This window comes from Tachypleus tridentatus, chromosome 1 (genome assembly GCF_004210375.1).
Source record: "Tachypleus tridentatus isolate NWPU-2018 chromosome 1, ASM421037v1, whole genome shotgun sequence".
NCBI classification, from domain to species: Eukaryota; Metazoa; Arthropoda; class Merostomata; order Xiphosura; family Limulidae; genus Tachypleus; species Tachypleus tridentatus.
The window spans coordinates 48855707-48872097 of NC_134825.1; the positions used below are offsets into that span (position 1 = coordinate 48855707).

The 16391-nt window shown below is 38.9% G+C and overlaps 1 protein-coding gene across 3 annotated transcripts in view; it reads right to left on the minus strand.

The window, feature by feature from the left end:
• The window catches only part of LOC143257587 (uncharacterized), a 55974-nt gene that overhangs the window by 22503 nt on the left and 17080 nt on the right, over positions 1-16391 (minus strand). For all 3 annotated transcript variants that reach the window (XM_076516862.1, XM_076447816.1, XM_076517412.1), the window contains exons 3-4: positions 6422-6472; positions 4330-4617 (exon numbers count right to left, since the gene is read on the minus strand). The gene's annotated coding sequence lies outside the window, so the exon portion shown is untranslated. The remainder of the gene's footprint in view (positions 1-4329; positions 4618-6421; positions 6473-16391) is intronic.

Sequence of the window (16391 nt, forward strand, 5' to 3'; positions counted from 1 at the left end):
GACTAGGTGCATGAAAGTAAGTGAAAGAACCAGTATTGAAAAGAGAAAGATTGTGATCAGAGAGCATCCGCTCTACAGATCGCCCCTCCCATCAATAATAGCACTTCCCAGATGGGATGATGTCCATTAAAATCCCCTAGGGTTAGAAATGGAGATGGCAACTGTTCAACGAGAACATCAAGATCTGATTGATCATATGTCTCCCCAGGGGACAGGTACAGAGAACAATCAGTGATGGTATGACCCAAGGAAACACGGATGGCTACAGCCTCCAAGGGTGTGTTGAGTGACAAAGACAGGGTGGGCACGTGTTGATCAACCAACAGTGCCACCCCTCCATGTACTCGACCATCACACAACCTGTCATTTCTGTACAGAGAAAACTGCCGAATGGAGACAGTGTCAGCAGTTTTGAGAAATGTTTCTTGTAAAGAAAGACAAACAGGATGGTAGGAAGCAATCAGCGTTTTGATATCATCCAGATTAGAATGTAAACCTCGACAGTTCCATTGTATCAAGGTGGCCATTTTTAAGAATGGGTAGGTGAAGTGGCTGGAGAACCCTTCGGTTTACGACCATGTCTTTTTTCTTTACTGTCTTTAGTCGGAGGAGGTCTATCAACCTCCATGGATCCTGCTCTGGGTTGGGTGGGCAGGTTTTTGTTATTGGAAGGGGAATCCAGTGACTGAGGATGCGAACGAATAATTGTTTTGTCTCTTGTGGTGGGAGAAAAAGATGTATCAGAAGAAATGCCTGTATTTGAAACTGAAGGACGGGATCTTGAGGTTTGTTGGAAGGTATGGGAGGAACAGAGATGGGTGTGGAAGTCGATTCATCAACCTTTTAACCACGGAGGTCAAAAGGCTTTTCATTTGTTTTGAAAACGATTCTCTTGGAGGCACAGAGAGATCTGTCTGCACTCCCACTGTAGTTGTGGAATGAAATGCAGTAGCATATGTCCGAGATGGAGTTGTGGACAGCAATTTCCGAGCCTCAGGATAACTAATGTTGTGTGTCGTTTTCAAACGCTGCACCTCTTTTTCCTCCAATCATTTTGGGCAAGAATGAAAGTAAGAGGGTGAGAACCATTGCAGTTTACGCAATGTGGGTTCATGTCACAGTCATAGGCATCGTGGTCCTTGCCTCCACAACGAGCACATGTCAGGGAACCACGACAAGATGTCTTTGATTGGCCGAATCTCTGACATTGGAAACATCAAGAGGGTTTGGTATGTATGGTCGAACCCTGCAATGAGATAACCTGCCTTGATGGTGGCAGGTGCACGGTGAAGTAAATGTTAAAATGAGGGTATTTGTTGGCAGTGTAACTCCATCTTTGCAGTGGAGATGCCTCACTGCAGAAACTCCTTGAGTGGAGAGACCAGCAAGAATCTCTGACTTGGGAACGTTCTTCAAATCCCTTTCAACAATAACTCCTCGTGAAGAATTCAAGGTAGCATGGGGTGTAACCTCAATAGGTATATCCCCAATTGCCTTTGAATTCAAGAGGAGTTCACTGTGTTGGGATGTGGATGTTTCAACTAATATGTCACCAGATCAAGTTTCTTTACTGACTTTGGAGAGCCAGCAAGTCCCTCTAGTCCCTTTTGAATAAAAAAAGGGGACATTTGCCCTAAAGGTTTTTCCGAAAGAGAATGTAATATAAGAAAATGAGGTATGTGTGTTATTGATGTTGAAGATTGCTGTTCTGAGTATTCAAGACGTGGTCGCTTACCCATTGACTGTTTTTTTACAATTTTATTTAAATTTTTTGAAGGATCCATAGGAAAAGGAAAAAATTTCGGTACCCACTGACCCCACCCACCATGGAGCCCTACAAGGGGATGCACTACAAAGTCATGCAAGGACAATGCAGCAATGCCAGGGTTTCGTGAGCACTATACCCAAACACCAGCATCAGGCACAATGTCCACAACACCCGTTGAGAACTTCCAACACTAGTACTTGGTTGACTCTAGCCCAAGTGGACCAGCCGATTTACCCAAGGGGGCCCACCCAAAGGCTGCCCGTCTACAGGAATTCGAGGCCAAAGTGGTGTGTTAGGGTTGGACCCCTCAACCACCAGGATCCTTTCCTCCCCTTCACGGGTCGCCACGCACAGCAAACACGTGGGTGGATGTTTAGATCCCAGAGAAGGTAACCAGATAGAACAGAACCTTCCCTGGGAGGTCCCCTCACCACGTACAGGAATCCACACCGAGGGGCTGTTGTTGGAACCCACAATGGGTGGGCGAGAGGAGGTTGTTTGATTCAAGGAACCAAACAAGACAAGCATTAACTATCCTCTCTGAGGTCATACAGAGGCAGCTCATCAAAGCAACTGGATGGTATTTTGAAGGAATCTTGGGATCCTTCCCAGGCTTAGAGAAAGGTAAAAAAATAGCCTGGCACCAGACATCAGGAAAAACATTCTCCTGCCAGATTTGGTTCAAAACAATTGGAAAAATAGCAAGAGAAGTAGGAGATAGATGGTGCAGCATTTCATAGTATACATCATCAGTTCTGACCGATGTACTGCCAGACTGATGAAGGGGCATTTTGAGTTCCACCAGTGTAAAGGGACAATTATAGTCACAGAGACAATCAGCTCAATAGGAAAGAAGTGATCACTCTGCCCGAGTCTTGATGGCTAAGAAATTGGACGAGAAAACAGAAGTGCTAGATATCTGTCAAAAGGTTTTCACCTGGAGTATCAGGTTTTTTTTCACTACTTTATTTAAGTTTTTATTTGGAGGATCCATAATAAAAAAAAGAATATTTCGGTGCCCACTGACCCCACCCACCATGGACCCATATGAGGGGACACACTACAATGTTAAACAAAGGCACTGCAGCAACACCAGGGATTTGTGAGAACTATACCCAAATACCAGCATCTGGTACAATGTCCACAACATCTGTTGTGAACATCCAACACTGATGCTTGGTTGACCCTAGCCCAAGTGGACCAGCCAAATGACCCAAGGGGGGCTATCCCAAGGCCACCCATTTACAGGAATTCAAGGCCAAAGTGGTGTGTTCGGGATGGACCCTTCAACCACTAGGATCCTTTCCTCCCCTTCACGGGTCACCACGCATGGCAAACACATGGGTGGATGTTTAGATCCCAGAGAAAGTAAACTGAAAGAACAGAACCTTCCCTGGGAGGTCCCCTCACCACGTACAGGAATCCACACCAACGAGTTCTCATTCGAAGCAATAGAACTAATGAGTAATGAAACTTTTAAATAAAAACTTTGTACTAAAAATCATACAAATCAATAATAAACATTTTCACCAATAGAAGCAATAGAACTAATGAGTAATGAAACTTTTAAATAAAAACTTTGTACTAAAAATCATACAAATCAATAATAAACATTTTCACCACCACACAATTAACATATAAATTTAAAATATACATGTCTACACCCAGAAATGTTAAAGCATGTGATACTATTCATGTGACACTGATCAATGTAATTACAGCTCATAAAAAGCTGACTGAATCATCCTGAATGCACAACAATGAAGTAAACAAGAAAAAGGTATAAGTACCTATCCCAACATAAGATAATTCGTAAGTGTTCAGTAAAACACCAACCATGCGAGAAAAAAAAAAAAAAAAGAGTTCTACACTTAAACTTTTAATTATCAAATACCATATTGCCATTAGTTTCCCAGTGACTATTGCAACAGATGAGTTCAGATGGCAAACGACAAATTTGTTTAGGGTTGGGAAAGTGCTGCAAATTTCTTCTGAAAGTTTACTCACTTCTTCTGGTAAGTAAACAAATTGATGATGGATCATGAGGAACATGATTTTGAATAATGAACAAAAATATAAATATTCTTTCAGCTGATATTTAATTATTATTATTATTTATAAATAAAATTGCCTGCACCATATCTTCCAAGACCTGTTCAGCCCTGGAAATTGAACTTACAAGTTTCTGAGGCTTTCCTCTTTTTCCAAAACTCATACAAACCCTGATTAAAGCATGAGAAAAATTTTGTAGTGTCTACAGCCCACAAAAAACAAAACTTTGTAAGTATTTCCAGTTGAAAGAATGGACAAGGGGTATCTAATCTCACATATTTTGCATGTACTTAACTTAGAAAAGGGGTTTCCTTTTTCAATAAAATTTTAATACAGCAGGATAAACTATGTATATTTTATTACATTATTACTGACCGTTAAGTTTTTTCTCCTTTAAACTAAGTAATATACAGACATACCCATACATAAGATAGAAAGATATCTATAATTATACACAGAACACACACAGAAACAACTTAATATCAATAACTAATGTATCTAAAACTTACAACAGGCATCATCCCCATAGGTGGTGGTCCTAAATGTCCAGGGCCAAGACCAGGTCCTATCAATGGAGGTGGTGGTCCACTCCCAAACATAATATTTCCAGGGCCCAAAGGAACAGGTCCAGGAGGATCAAACATACTGTAATTTCCCTTATCATTAATTCCTGGGTGAACAAATCTACATGAGGTTCCCCAAGTACATTGGCCTTTATTAAAGAACCTACATATAGGACGAGGTTGTGCTTTCCTATTACAGCTTTCTTTTACCTCTCCCTCTTCTAAATCATCATCCTAAAGAAATAAAGAAAAATACCTGATAAAGCAACAAAGAAATTTTTATGTTTTTATGTGCCAAGCAAATATCGGGACAATAATAAATAAAATCCTCTTCTTCAAACCTACAATATCACAACTTGGTTTCACCAATTAGTCAGACATGTTGATCATGTAATCTTTGGCCTCATAAATGATTATGCAAGACTAATTTTCCCATTTTCAGAAGAGCTGTGCAGTTAACTAATAACAGATAAGCATCATTTACACAGAATAGTGTAGTATAAAATATTAATTAACTGAAATTATAATTAAATTCATTTCATTAAAAATAATCAACTAATGCATAAAACTGAGTCCAAGTACTCCAAATATCTAAATAATTAAAATACTACCATTAAGATTTCTCAATTACTTTTTATTAATTCAGGTTTGTTAAATTTAACTGACTGGTGTCATGACTCAAGAAAATGAGTGTTGAACTGGAATTATGCCAATTTAAAATAATAAATTTGTGGCCTATTTTACACTGGAATACCATTGATGCAAAACAATAATTAACTTAATTCCTATGAAAATCTGATTTTTCTCTACTTCTGAAGGGACATGTGCAATTAAGTTCAAACAATTTCCCCCTTCATACAGTAAAGATGTACTTAAAGTATACGTTTGATCACTTTTATTAAGATGTTTGTATAAAATTATAAACTTGATCTTATCCCCAGAATTATTCATACATAACTTATATTAATTATATATGTATAGTAGTTTTTTCTAATTCGATCACCAGTATTCAAAACTTAAAAATTTATTTACAATTTTTGTAAGTACAAAAAAACAACAGCATGCAATTTTAAGCAAAAAGCTGTTGATAATGGATGGAATCTAGAAAGAACACATTAAAATTACTAATGTGTTTACAATTTACAGTACTAGCAAGAAACTGTAGAAAGCAACAAGCATAATGAGAAAGCACACAAACTAATACTTTTTGTACCAGCCAGTGTCAATTTAATGAAGTAGGTGATGACATTCTGACTATTAATCTCCATCTACTGTGCATTCTGTCTATCCAGAGTTAGTTGTAAATTTTTTAATTGCAATCATTGTGTTTTTTTTGCAATTTAACTTCTTCAGTGCCATTAATTTCTTTCAGATTGGAATCAGTGTAAAATATATTAGTATTCAAAATCCCATAAAGTCCAACATTGGACATTAGTTTCTCCACTTTCCATTCCTATTACACAATAACTTTCTCTGCCTCAGCTTAGAAAATGGGATGTAACTACATTTCATGATATTGTAAGAACAAATTTTCTAAACCTCTCACATAAGGAAATGGGATTATGTAGTGCAAATGGCTAATCATCTTTTACACAACTATTCACTTTAAATCTCACTAGCTGATGTATCTGACTTATACAAACACAAAGAATTGTAATGTGGATATTATTCGACTTTAAAAGTTGTAAAACGTGTTCTAATTGATCAACATGAAAAATATTGATGAATGTTGTGTAAAAAAAAAAAAAATTACCTAGCAGTAATATAAAATTTAAATAGTTTAATTTATGTTTCATTTTACAACAGTTTTCTCAATATGTTTTAACAGTAATTTGTTTTTGTACACAAGACCCATGAGAATTGCAACTTTGGTAAGTATAGACAGAAAAACTTGTAGTCTATTGTAATTATACAGCTAGACTGTAAACTTGCAACATTTCTGACATAAATAATTTATAATGAATACTTTACTTCTGTCCCGTTATATCATTGTTTGAAAATTGTATTCCAAACTAAATTTTTATGTTACTATACTCACATCTGAAACCTCTCCTTCATCTTCTGCTTCAACTTTTTCACTTTTTGCTCCCTTAAAGGATTTGTAAAAAATATTAATTAATCTTTGTTACTTATCATGTTTCTAAGGGTAATTAATATCAGGGGCAAATATCCGAATTTGTTACTTTTCATTTGATTAAATAATTAAAATAGTTACCCTTCCATTTTTTGAAGAAAAATGAACAATTTAATCCAGATTTTGAATAATTTGTCAATTCAAGTCAGCAAGAGTACAAATACACACTATATGTACTGGATGTTAAAATTTTCCTCTGAAAATATCTTTCTGATAAATACACTCATCTCTTCACATAGAAGAACAATTCAAATTGTGCATCTTTCTTATTTGACATTTTAAAGTGATTGTGCTGATGCATGATGTCCAGTAGAAGGATGACACAAATACCATTTGTAGTAACTGTTCCTATGCACTTGTGATAACTTCATTCTTTGATGAAGCAAGACAAAAATGAGTTACATGTGTCAAAGGGTTGGGTGGAATAAAAAAAAAAAAAAAAAGATCAAGCAAGCAGTTGCACATAAGCGATCAAGAGCAAATACGTGTAGTGTGGTTGGGTCACATTTAGGCTGTATCTTGTATGCTTTGCAGAATAAAATCCAGCTGCAGGAAGAGAGCACTTCAGTTATGTAGTATATGGTTCCATATAGTGTGTGTTCACCTCAAGCCTACAAAAGAGATTCCATCCACAGGAAAAGGGTACTTTATTTATGCAGTTATGTTCTGAATAATATGTGCTCACTTCAACTCCACTGAACAACTCTCTGGGTGCAGAAGTAGGGCACATCAGTTACATATTATGACTCTGTACAATTTTGTGCTCAACTCCCTGGCTCCAGGAGGAGAATTATAAGTGGTATGAGTTATTAATTAGAGGGATGATCCACACTACATGGACAGTGTCACTATCATTTCACTTCTTACTGTATTGTGCCATGCCCAATCATTAAGGATTTTCCACAATCCGTTATTCCATCAGCGAGGAGCTGGTAAGTGACAAGGATCTCTCAGGATCTATTTGATAAAAATGAGGTAAGCCTGGAGAAGTGTCTAGAACTCTCACTAGCCAAAAAAGTCTTTTACTGAAGATGAGGTGACTACGAACTCTATATTTAAAAAAACAGCCAGTGCAAGCCAAAAAAGTGGGCAGAACACTTCCATAATGCTGGCTCTTTCCAATATAGTCCATGGAATAGATATGGTTTGGATTGGACAACTGAGTAAATGTATCTCAAGAGGATACATCGAGTAATTTTGCAAAACACCTCATCTTGAAGTGGACGCTGGTAGAACCACCAAGGCAGATAGTACAAGCACTTTGCATTATTCTGTTGCAATGCAGATTTTGGAAAAGTATACTTTGGAAGTAGTACTAGCCATCTGGCAAGATCCTACAACATAGAAATTGAGCTGTGAAAAACTATTTTACATGTTCTCCTCAAATAATGTGAGATGATTGATAATGGTGACAGTTGGAAGCCAAAATCAAAAAGCCAGATGGTGTATATAAAGAAAGATGGATGTATGTAGAGTTGTCCATATGTCCACCTGAAAGATCTCATCCCAGAGCCAGCAAAGAAGAGATATAAGAATATGAATCAAAAAGGGAATTAATTTACTGAAAAGAAATGTGAAATAGCTTGTGAGTATCCACATCAAGAAGATCCATTTAGTTTACAGCAGCAAGAAAGTACAATAATACAAGTTTTATAGGACTTTCTGTAGAATAATCTCAATTATTATAACCTACTAGGATAACTAGCAGGCAAGTTTAAAATTCACCATCAGTCACCTAAAGTTGGCCTTTCCTGTCCTGGTTTCGAGCTATTTGACATCATGGCTGTTTTCAAAAAGTACAGTAATACAAGTTTTAAATGACTTTCTGCACCAAAATTTAATTATAACTTGCCAGGATTACACTAATGGATAAGTTCAAACATTGGGGTTAGTCACCTGAAGTTGGCCTTTCCAATCCTGGTTTCGAGCTATTTGACATTATGGCCATTTTCTAATTTCAAATTGAACTAGATGTACTTTAATTCTTAAAAGGGAATCACATTAGAAAAAGGTCTAAGTAATATATTAAACCCTTAAATAGCATTAAAAAGATTAATGGTCTTTAAAAACCTAAAAACATTTGTAAGCTGGACAGTGTCACTGTTACCAACAGCACTGCCCAACTTTATGGATAAACCTTGGGATGATGCTGTCATTGAAAGTCGTAATGATGGCAAGACAATAAGAGGTGGCTTATTGTGACCTGAGTGTCACAATATCAGTATCAGGAATGTCACTGATAAGTTAAAAAACTGTTACCAATATGTAGTCTAGTTAGGATAACTTTCTCTTTCTGATCCTTATGGAAACAAGACGGCCAAAGTCCAATACAGGGTTTTATTTGGAAAAGTTTGTTTTCATGTTGGTCACTCCAAGTCAATTGCCAAATGGCATGGAGCCAAGCCTCGAATACAGGTTCATAGTCCATGTATGGAACAGGCAGAGCAGACAGATTCAGATACGGTGTCAGCGAGCTCGTTCCTACGAATACCAACATGGCCCGGTATCCAAAAAAACTGGATAGAAGTAGATGTTAAAGAGAAATGGCATACAGTTCAGCAGTGAACACAGAAGCTGTAGAGGGAATTCTGCGCACAACCACTGAACCACAACAAACCATGGCAGAGCCCACACAGTCACCTGATTTCAAACCATCTGGATAAATAGGAATGGAAGGATGGTTCGAAAGATGTTCAGTAAATAACAGACAGTATTTCCAATTGGAAGTGTCTGCTTTTCTCAGATGACTTAAAGATAGGTCAGATTTGGGGACTGTAATAAGCCATAGCAGGATGGGCTGACCAGTGGATACAGCAATGTTATCCAAGGACAGAACCAATTCATCCAACTGTGGCTGGACACGAAGGTGAAAAGAAAGAATGGCAGATCGTCTGTTCTGAAAAAGTATGGCCCACCGAGAAAGGGAAAAACAACCCCTGGTGGAATGCTTTGGTAAGGAATGAAGTTTCGAAGTACATAGTAAAGACAGTTGCAAACAGCAGAGGTGTAAAGGAGATCATGAGACTCTAAGTACAAGCTCCTGACTGGGAAAGTGCACAAAGCCCCACTGCAGAGCTGAAGTCCTTGATGATGAATGGGGTCCAACATTTTCATGGCCTAGGTCCTGACAGAGCCATAGACCAGTGACCCATAATCTAGTTTTGATCAAATAAGATCAAATATATCTTTAGCACAGAACATTGATCTGCTCCCCAAGTGGTGAAGAAGAGGACACAATGGATGTTCATTTGACTCATAGCTTCTTGATGTGTGGCATAAAGGTCAGCTTATGGTTAAAGATAAGCCCCAAAAACTTTGACTCAAAGACCAAAGGTAGCACAACTTCACTGATGTGGAGTTCAGGATCACGGTAAAAACCTTGTTGGGGGCAAAAGTGCATGCAAATAGTTTTAGAAAGAGAAGTTAAAACCATTTGCTGTGGTCCACTTCAGTAAATGATTGAGGGCAGTGTGTAGCTGCTGCTCAATATACCTCATGTTTGACAACTGACATGACATGTGAAAGTCACTGACGTAGAGCCTGTTTGCAACAGTGAGAAAGAGTTGTTCAGTGATGGCATCAATCTCTATATACTGAAAAATGTGACACACAAAACACAGTTCAATAATAATGGGCAAATGACCACATAACCCACACAAGTGTAGGTTGCGCAAAATGCCATACCTCCATATAGTATGATAAGCCTACTCAAGGTCAAAGTATATTGATACAAAATGTTGTCATCTGAGAAAGGCTTCAAGTTGAATCAGGTAGTCCATGGTGGAGTGCTGTCATTGGAACCCACACTGGGTGGGTGAAAGGAGGTTGTTTGATTTTTAGAAGCAAACAAAACAAGCATTAACCATCCTTTCTAAGGTCTTAGAAACAGCTCGTCAAAGCAATTGGACAGAAGTTTGAAGAAATCATGGGATCCTTCCCAGGCTTGGAGAAAAATAGGACAATAGCCTGGTACCAGGCACCAGGAAAAATATTCTCCTGGCAGATTCTGATTCAAAACAATCAGAATAATAGCAAGAGAAGCAGGAGATAGATGGTGCAGTATCTCACAGTATATATCATCAGGTCCATCCGATGAAGGGCCAGTTTGAATTTCACCAGTGTAAAGGGGCGATTACAGTCATAGAGACAAACAGTTCAAAAGAAAAGAAGATTGCTCTGCCAAAGTCTTGATGGCTAAGAAGATGGAGAATGAAAGAGAAGTGCTAGATACCCAGCAAAAGCTTTCACTGAGAGTATCGGCTACTTCCTGGCCATCAGAGAGCAAGATCAAAAGGGGGACACATTTGAACTGCCCACTAAACTTTTAAATCTTGTTCTATATGACTTTGGAACTGGTCATAGAAGAGATGGTGGTTGTGAACTTAATCCAAGATTCCTCCTGGCTCTAACATCTTATCTGCCAAGCTTGTGCATGGGCCTGCTGGAAAGTGATGCAATACAAGAGTGTGGGATACCTATGAAAAGTATCCCAGGCCTGTTTTTGAGCCTTCTGTGCCATGTGGCGGGCAGGATTCCACCACGGACAAGGATATTGTGGAAAATGTGTCAAGGTTTCAGAAATTCATTTAGCAACTATCTGTATAATACAGTCAGTCACTGCTGCTATCTAGTCGTCCAGTGATGGCTTACAGCAATGACAGGATCAAGTTCTCCGAGAGCAGTGAAAGAGGGCCAGTCTCTCTGAAAATGATCACTGACTCATGGGTTATTGTCAACCCTCCATTAAAAGTGGGAGAATAATGAAGGGGAAGAAAATGAGAGATTAATAGCAGTAAAGGACTAAGTAGGTGCATGAAAATAAGTACAAGAATCAGTGTTGAAAAGAAAATGGCTTACAGCAATGACAGGATCAAGTTCTGCGAGAGCAGTGAAAGAGGGCCAGTCTCTCTGAAAATGATCACTGACTCGTGGGTTACTGTCAACCCTCCATTAAAAGTGGGAGAATAATGAAGGGGAAGAAAATGAGAGATTAATAGCAGTAAAGGACTAAGTAGGTGCATGAAAATAAGTACAAGAATCAGTGTTGAAAAGAAAAAGGCTGTGATCAGAGAGCATATGCTCTACAGAACAATCCCCTCCAATCAATATCAGTACCTCCCTAGAGAGGATTATGTCCATTAAAGTCACTCAGGATTAAGAAGGGAGAGAGCAACTGTTCAATGAGAGCATCAAGGGCTGATTGATCATAGGTCTCTCTGGGCAACAGATAGAGAGAACAAACAGTAATGATATGACCCGAGGAAACACGGATAACTACAGCCTCTAAGGGTGTGTCAAGTGGCAAAGACAGGATGGGCACATGATAATCAACCAACAGAGTCACCCCTCCGTGCACTCATCCATCACACAGCCTGTCATTTCTGCAGAAAGAAAACTGCTGAAATGTGACTGTATTGGCAGTTTTCAGAAATGTTTCTTGTAAGGAACGACATACAGGATGGTAGGAAACAATTAGTGCTTTGATGCCATCCAGATTTGAATGTAAACCTCAATATTTCCACTTTATCAGGTGTAGGTGAATTGCACAGAGAACCATTCTGATTATAACCACACCTTTTTCTTTATTGTCTTTGTTCGAGGGAGGTCTATCGATCTCCATGGATCCAGCCCTGGGTCGATTGGGCAGGTCTCTGTCATTGGAAGAGGATTCCAGCAATTGAGGGCTTCAACAAATGATCATTTTGCATCTTGGGGTAGGAGAAGAAGATTTACCGAAGGCAATGTTATTACCCAGATCCAAAGGAAGTGGATCTTGAAGTTTGCTGGAATGAATGTTAAAAACAGAGATGGGTGTTGATGTTGATTCATCAACTTTCTTAACCATGGAAGTCAAAAGACTTTTAATATGGTTTGAGAATGATTCTTTCAGAGGCACGGATAGATCCATCTGCACTCCCATTGTAATCGCAGAACCAAGTGCAGCAGCATATGTCCAAGAAGTGGTGAACAATAACTTTCTAGCCTCAGGGTAAGTAATGTTTTCAATTGTTTTCAAACACTACACCTCTTTCCCTTCCAACCACTTAAGGCAAAAACAAAAGTAGAATGGGCGAGAGCCATTACAATTAAAACAACGAAGGTCTGTTTCACACTCATAAGCATCGTGGTCCTTGCCACTGCAATGAGTACACATCAAGGAACCATGACTCGATGTCTTCAAGTGACCAAACCACTGACACTGAAAACATCTGAGAGGGTTTGGAATATATGGCCATACCTTGCAATTAAGATAAGCTGCCCTGATGGTAGCAGATGGATATAGTGATGTTAATGTTAAAATGATGACACTGGTTGGCACCATAATTCCATCTTTGGGAGTGGAGACACAACTCACCGCAGAAACTCCTTGGGTGGAGAAACCAGAATAGCTGACTTGGGAATGTTCTTTAAATTCCTCTCAAGAATAAATCCTCATGACAAATTCAAAGTCACATGGGGAGTATCATCAATAGGTATATCACCAATCGCCTTTGAATATAAGAGGAGTTTGCTGTGTTTAGATGTAGATGTTTCCACCAATATGTCAAGAAAGTGAAGCTTTTTGACTGACTTAGGAGAGCCATCAAATCTGTCTCGTACCTTCTGAATAAAAAATGAAGACATTTGCCCTAAAGGTTTGTCTGAAAGAGAATGTAATATAATAAAATGAGATATAGGTGTTACAGATGTTGAAGATTGCTACTCAGAATCTTCAAGACGTGGTCATTTACCTATGGACTGTTTTTCACTATTTTATTTCAGTTTTTATTTGGAGAATCCATAATAAAAAAGGAATATTTCAGTGTCCACTGATCCCACCCACCATGGAGCCCTACAATGCCAAACAAGGACACTGCAGCAATGCCAGGGTTTCATGAGCACTGTACTGAATCACCAACATCAGATACAATGTCCACAACACCTGTTAAGAACATCCAAGTGGGCCAGCCAGCTGAACCTGGGAGGTCACCCCAAGGCTGCCCATCTATAGGAATTCAAGGCCAAAGTGGATTGCTAGGGTTGGACTCCTCAACCACCAGAGTCCTCTCTTCCCTTTCATAGGTCACCACGCACAGAAAATACGTGGGTCGATGTTTAGATCCCAGAGGAGGTAAACTAAAAGAGCAGAACCTTCCATGGGAGGTCCCCTCACCACATACAGGAATCCATACTGATGGGAGACCAGGAGAGAGGAAGTCTGAAGTATAGATGGGCATCAAAAGCATCCATAAGAGATAAGGCCAATCAAGAGCAAATCCTATGAAAGGCCTGGAGGTGTAAAGACCACTGTACTGGTAGACTGCAGACAAGCTGAGAAAGTTAGCCTTCTACCAGTTTCTAAATTTCAAGCAAGTGATAAGAAATACACCAAACACAATGTGAATTGGCACAGAAGTGCATGTTTAATGCCTAAAAACAAAAGGTCCAGAAATGAGTACCTCTTGGGTTGCTGATGAATGAAACAACCATGGAATTGGCATAGTGAAAAATGATTAATTGATCCCCCAGTATGGATAGGAAAGGGGAATATGCAAGAAAAACATTAAGAACATCAAGCATCTAGATGTGGAGTGAATGTTGTCAAATTACCAAATGCCAGAAGTCCTGGCCTTGTTAAGAGAGGGAGGCACAAGTGAAGAAAGAGATCCAGTTTGAAAGATGGTAAGGGAATGTCAGAGGAAGTATAAGCAAGTACCAGTCACCACAATAATTCCTAAAGGAGAGGAGAGACTCATGAATGAGGACAATGGAAGCCAAGAAAGTAAACCTGGTTCCCAGATGCATGCCATAGCTTGTTCAAAAGTACAGAGTGTCCCAAAATAACGTTTACACTCTTTGACTGTGTATAGCTAATAAACCGTTTCTTTTGTTTCAGATTTGACTTGTGTCCAAGGATGGCGGATAATCAGCTTACAATCGAGCACAAAATATTCATTCTCAAAACTTTTTTGGAAAGTCGAAAACAAAGCTGAAGTGCAAAGACGTTTTACTAGAAAGTTCCATATGGATGCGCCATCTCGCCCCAGCATTTCACGCATCATCGTCAAGTTTGATGAACATGGAACTCTCTACCATATGAGAAAGGATCGCTCTGGTCGAAAAAGATCATCAACAAGCCCAACAAGAGAGCAAGAGGTCATTGATAATGTTCTGAATTCTCCAAGAAAATCAGTGCGCCAACTGTCTCGTGAAACAGGTATCCCTAAATCCAGCGTTCATCGCATTTTGAAGCGTTCCGAATTCAAAAGTTTCATCCCATCGCTTGTTTACGCTCTGAATGAAGTTGACCCTGATCGAAGGGTTGAGTTGTGTGAATGGCATCTTGCTAGATGTGCAGACGATGATGAATTTCCACTCAAAATTGTTTGGAGTGACGAAGCAACGTTTAAACTGAATGGCTCAATAAATCGACACAACTGCACCTACTGGGCAACAGATAATCCACATGTGACAGAGGAACATCACTTGAATTTGCCTGGAGTGATTGTGTGGTGTGGTCTGTCTGCTAGGGGACTCATCGGACCATTCTTTTTTCCAAGACACCATAACAGGATTGAATTATCTCAACACGCTACAAGAGTTTGCCATGCCACGCATCCAAGAACAATTTGGAGAAGAAGAGCGTTTCTTCCAGCAGGATGGCACTCCTCCCCACTTTCATCGCAACGTGAAAGCTTATCTGGATGCATCTATGCCAGACAGATAGATTGGACGAAGAGGAAGTGTAGAATTTCCTATCATCAGATTTGACACCCATGGATTTCTTTTTGTGAGAGTTTCTGAAAGACAAAGTTTACAGCACAAAAAGGGCAACAATTGACGAATTGAGAGTTGCAATTGTAGAACAATGTGCTTTAATACCAGATGAGATGGTGCTTGATGTGTGCACTTCCATTTCTTCCCGTTACGAGATGTGTCTGAAGCAGAACGGATTTCAGTTTGAACACCTGAAGTGAAGGAAGCAATTTGTGACATTTTACAATTTCAACCAAGAAGAGTTTTCCTTGGGAAGAATTGTATTTGTTATTTTTTCTCTTGATTTCAGTATTAAATCTTTGAATAAATCCTTTGGCTATCATACGTATCTTGTTTCATTGTTAAAATCAATAAACAAGGCAAGTTATAATGATCCAAAGAGTGTAAACGTTATTTTGGGACACCCTGTATATAATATTGAGCAGGTGTGAGAAAAAGTTCCCTATTCAAATAAGTAGCCTCCAAAAAAAGAAAATGGGGTGTAGCAAGAGGAGACTATCTGAGAATAGGCCAACAGAAGTTAATCATCTAAGAAAAGTATTCCTAACCATGGGCCATGAATGTAACAAGTGAAGGCCCTCACATAACCAATGATTACAAAAACAATTGATTCAATATGAAAGGAAAGATGCAAAAGTAATGGATGGAACATAAGAAATATATAGAAGATGGGTCAAAAGTGATGGAGAGAAGTGTCCAACACATCAACCATGGCCAACTGCAGACTGGGTGTAAAAAGACCATAGACAGGATCAGAAGAAGAAATTGGACAAGAAGCAAGATTAAGGTGGAGAAATGAAAACCATCTGTAGGCAGAAAATTAGACCAAAAAGCAAGAGAAGAGGAAGAGACAGGTACATACAGGATTGTACATGTCAGATACTCATTGACAAGAAAAGAGGTAGACTTCTCACAAAGGAAGGATGATAAAAAGGGAAAGGCCTGGAACCTGTAATGGGAAGATTAAGGGTATGTTTATTCATACAAAGAATAGGAGTAACGGGCAATTTCAAAAAGAAGAAAAACTGGAGAAGGTAACAAGCACAGAAGCCATATGACATCAGTGCAGGTCACCAGGAAGAAATGAATACAACAGAAGACATCATGGTGAAGAAAG